The sequence below is a fragment of the Lichenostomus cassidix genome, unplaced genomic scaffold, assembly GCF_008360975.1.
Source record: "Lichenostomus cassidix isolate B80296 unplaced genomic scaffold, HeHo_3.0 HiC_scaffold_118, whole genome shotgun sequence".
Taxonomy (NCBI): domain Eukaryota; kingdom Metazoa; phylum Chordata; class Aves; order Passeriformes; family Meliphagidae; genus Lichenostomus; species Lichenostomus cassidix.
This window is the reverse complement of record NW_028147662.1, coordinates 6526-10965: the sequence shown is the minus strand read 5'-3', so window position 1 is coordinate 10965 and position 4440 is coordinate 6526. Positions and strand designations below refer to the sequence as shown.

General features: G+C 59.7%; 1 pseudogene; it reads left to right on the top strand.

Moving 5' to 3' along the window:
• The first annotated feature begins 60 nt into the window (after positions 1–60).
• LOC146420960 (serine/threonine-protein kinase pim-1-like) lies at positions 61–2637 on the top strand (annotated as a pseudogene).
• Positions 2638–4440: the final 1803 nt, after the last annotated feature.

Sequence of the window (4440 nt, the reverse complement as noted above, 5' to 3'; positions counted from 1 at the left end):
TCTCCCGGTGTCCCTTTCCCTGTGTCCCCTCCTTTCTCGCCCTCCCTCTTCCCCTTCCAGCCCGGGCCATGCCCCAGGCTCGCTCCCGGTCCCGGGCGGGGCTGCCTCCTCCCCGCCCCTGGGCGTCCCGCCGCGCCCTCGCCTCCGCCCGGCTCCGGCGAGCCTGGCTGTGGCGCTGCTGGGCGGGCATCAGTGGCTGGGGCTGGGGCGGCATCGCCACCCTTTGGCTTCGTCTGTCCCGAGCCTGGCCCCGGCCCCGACGCAGGGTCCAGTGCCGACCCCGACCCCGACTGCGGCCCCGGGTCCGGCCCCGAACCCGAACCCGGCCCCAACCCCAACCCCAGCCCCGGCTCCTCCCGGGGCCCGAGGAGGACACACACGGCGCGGCCGCTCCCGCCGCCTCCGCTGCGCCTTCCCCGGCCCGAGCTCCGCCGCTCGGCAGTCCGGCCGCCGTCCCCGAGCCGCCCGTGCCCCGTTCAGAGGGGGGTGCCCGGCCCGGGGCGGTGCAGAGGCGGTCGGGGGCCGTGTGTGGCCCCGGGCCGAGCGGTGACGGCCGCGTGTCGCCCGCAGGGAAGGCGCAGGAGGCCCTGCAGGAGCGGTACCGGCTGGGTGAGCTGCTGGGCACAGGCGGGTTCGGCAGCGTCTACGCGGGGACGCGGCTAGCGGACGGCGCCCCGGTGAGTGGCGGGGCTGGAGGAGGAGGAGGAGGAGGAGGAGGAGGAGGAGGAGGAGGGTGGGGCTCGGCAGGGCTGGCCGAGAGCTGAGCCCGCTGCTGTCTCTTGCTCGCAGGTGGCCATCAAATGTGTCTCGAGGGATCGCATCCATCATTGGGGCGAGTTGGTGAGTGAGCGGGGCCAGCGGCAGAAGCCGGGCCGTGCCGGGCGGGGATAAGCCGGGGCCCGGCAGGGTGGGAGCTGCCAGGACGCCTCGAGGGAGGTAGAGCGGGCGTGGGGTGAGCGGGGGGCGCAGAGCATCCCGGGCTGGGTGAGGGGTCCCAGAGCCCTGGCATGGCCTCAGCCCCACTGATGGCATCGTGGTCCTCCCGCAGCCCGATGGCACCCGTGCGCCCCTGGAGATCGTGCTGCTGCACAAGGTGTCCACTGGCTGTACTGGTGTCATCCAGCTCCTGGAGTGGGTTGAGCTCCCCGACGACTACCTGTTGGTGCTGGAGCGTCCGGAGCGCTGTCAGGACCTCTGGGATTTCCTGGCGGAGCGGAGGTTCCTGCCGGAGGAGGAGGCACGGGGGATGTTCCGGCAGGTGCTGGAGGCTGTGCGGCACTGCACCAGCTGCGGGGTGCTGCACAGGGACATCAAGCCCGAGAACATCCTGCTCGATCTGGACACCATGCAGCTGAAACTCATCGACTTTGGCTGTGGCGCCTTCCTCCAAGACACAGCCTACACCCAATTTGCAGGTGAGCCTTCCCAGGGGGAAGGGGATGGGAGGGGATGCTCCTGGGCATCTCATGGTCCAGCCTGGGTGTAGCACCTGGGCTTCTCCTATAGCTGCCAGGCATGGGATTAACTCTTCAGGCAAGTTACTTTTGGGTGGGGGTCGAAGGGGGCAGCTTGCAGCCCTGTTGACCACCTTCACCACCCACTCTGCCCTTGGCTGGGCTGGGGCTGGGGCAGTCAGTCTGACAAAACCCCAATGAGTGTAGCAGTGAGGGGTGTCAGACCCCATGCCCCAGCCAGTTTGGTAGGCAGGCGAGGAAAGTCTTGGACTGCTCCACTCCCCTTGTTTGCCTTGGCTTGTAATTGTTTTTTGGGGGCAATGCAGGCAGGGATAAGAGTGGTTTTTCCCACCTCTGGGAATGGTTTTATTTTGCATGTCGTGGTTGGACCTCCCCAGGGCTTCTGCTGCCTCATTCCAACACCAGTGGCTTCTTTTCCAACCCCAAGTTTGTACACGAGTCACAGGTGCTGGTGAGAGGGCAGCAGGTCACCCTGTGTGCCACTGGTGCAGCCCCTGCATGCCCAGGGATGCTGGGATGAGGCTCTGGGAGCAGCAGCATCCTCTGATGAACTCCATCTGTATTCCACAGGAACCCTGTCCTACAGCCCACCAGAGTGGATCCACCTCAAATGCTACAACGGTGGGGCAGCAATGATCTGGACCCTGGGCCTCCTGCTGTACCACCTGGTCGTCGGGAAGCACCCATTCAGGAGGGGCCAGGAGATCATCTGGGGGCGGATCTTGTTCCCAAGACGGCTCTCTCAAGGTGGATCCTCATCTCTGTGGCACAGGGGGAATACCAGTGCTGGGAGAGCAGCAGGCTCATGAGCATCCTGCTCTGGCAGCTGCTGAGGAGGTGGCACATGTCCTTCTCTCCTGCTCTCCTCCAAAACAGAGAATGCCTGGGGATGTTTAGGCACAGCTCTGAGCACACCCAGCATGGCCTGGGCACAGGAACAGGGGGTGGCTAATCAGGCAGGACCTTTCTCCAACTGACTGGCAGTTTCTGTTTTCTCTCCTCAGAGTGTCAAGATGTTATTAAGAGGTGTTTGTCCATGCAACCCTTGGACAGGCCATCGCTGGAGGAACTCTTCAATGATCCTTGGATGCAGGATGTTCATCTGCCCTAGAAGATGGGAGAGATGCATGTGCACAGTTTGATCCAGGGGCGTGGCAGGTAACAGCTCCACACATCTTCTGGCAATCAGAAGTAAAGCAAACCAGACATTTTTTTACCTGCTTGTAGCTCTGAGCAGGGATCATCAGAAGGGAACTCACAGCTCTCTTGCTGGAGCTGAGCTGGAGATCTGCGCTGGCAAGCACTGGTGGCCACCATCCACCCTGGTTTTGCTTGTCCTGGTTCACTGTTGTCTGGGGCCCTGGGCAGAACACTGACAGCCTGGTGTGGCCCCCAGGGAAGGAGCAGGAGCCCCTGGAGAAGCTGCACTAGGTGGAGCTGCAGCTGGAGACACCAAGGAGGACTTCAAGGATAACGTCTTCCTTGCTTTGACTCTGGCACTTTCTTCAAAGACACACTCCACACCTGATTTACAGGTGAGTTCAAAGCCAGGGGGATGCTCCCACATCTGTGCATTGCACAGCCTGGCTGGGCCCCAAAAGTTTTCCCCTTTGGCTGGGATGGATGCAACAACTTCTTCAGTCATCTGCCAAGCTGCTCTTTGGCTCTGGGCAGCTGCTGAGGAGGTGGATCTGCCATGGCTGGCTGGAGGCTGGGCACATGTCCTGCCCTCCTGCTCTCCTCCCAGAGGCAGCAACGATGGGGAGGTTTGGGCACAGCTCTGAGCTCAGCCAGCATGGCCTGGGCACTGTGGGCAGTTGGGACAAGGGGGACAGGAGCCTTCAGCTGATGGGCAGTTTCTGGTTTCTCTCCTTCCAGCAGGGCTCTGTGGATGCTGAGGCTGCTCTGGGCTCTGCCAGGGCTCTGCTGTGGCTCAGCCCTGGGCACGGCTGTGCCTGCTCTGCCCTCCCATGGCTCTGACAGCTCTGCATCAGACGAGCCTGTTCTGAGCACACCGACGGAGCTTTCTGCTTGTGCAGGTGAGTGAGACTCTCCTGCAGGCCCAGAGATTGCAGTGAGGGATACACATCCAATTGGCAAGAACCCCAACACTCCACAGTCCCAGCTGAACGCCTGTATGTCCACAGGATGTTTTGTCTGTCCCACTCTTCATTTCTTTTGGGTTGGAATTGTGCAATTGCACTTTCGTCCTCCTCTAGAAGTGCCACGAGTGAGCCAAACCTGGCGAGTGGGCTGTGTTCCTAAGGCAGTGCAGTCTGGAGTTGGTGAATGAAGAATTGCCCTTCTCCACTTCCAAACCAGAGCAAAAAGCTGTAAGTGGGACTTTGCGTCTTTAAGAAACCCCTGACAATTTCAAAGGGAATGCACAGCTCATTCACAGGGTGAGAAGGAAGGGCATCTTGCTAATGAGATGGGGATCAACAGAATCTAGATTCCCAGTCCTGCTCGGAGCTGGCAGGGCACAATCAATTTCCTATTGCTTCAACCACAATTTAAAATAACTTAATATTGGAAACAACCCCAAAATCTATTAAAAAAAGGCTGCTGAAGTCAGTAAGATAGATCCATTCTATCAGCACATTGACAAAGTAAATAACTGAGCTCTCTTTTACAAAAGATCAGTTACCTCTTAATCCAAAGTTACAGACGATTTTACACTAAACACCTGAGTTTTGTTTTTATCTTTCATATTTCATCTAGGCTTTTTTTCTATTCTTTTTTTCCTTAAACAGAAAACATGTCCTAAAAATGAAACGTCCTTTGCTCCTGGTTCTCGTGTGAAGCAGCTCCCTTCCCGCTGGCCCCAGGGCTTGGGGCACTGTCAGTACCTGCTGCTTCAGCCACTGCTTCTGCTGGCATTGAGAGCAACAACCAAACTGTGGCTGATCCCGAGGGAGCAGCAGCAGGGCCTGGAGCTGATCCCTGAGTCTGGGGCAGGGCTGGA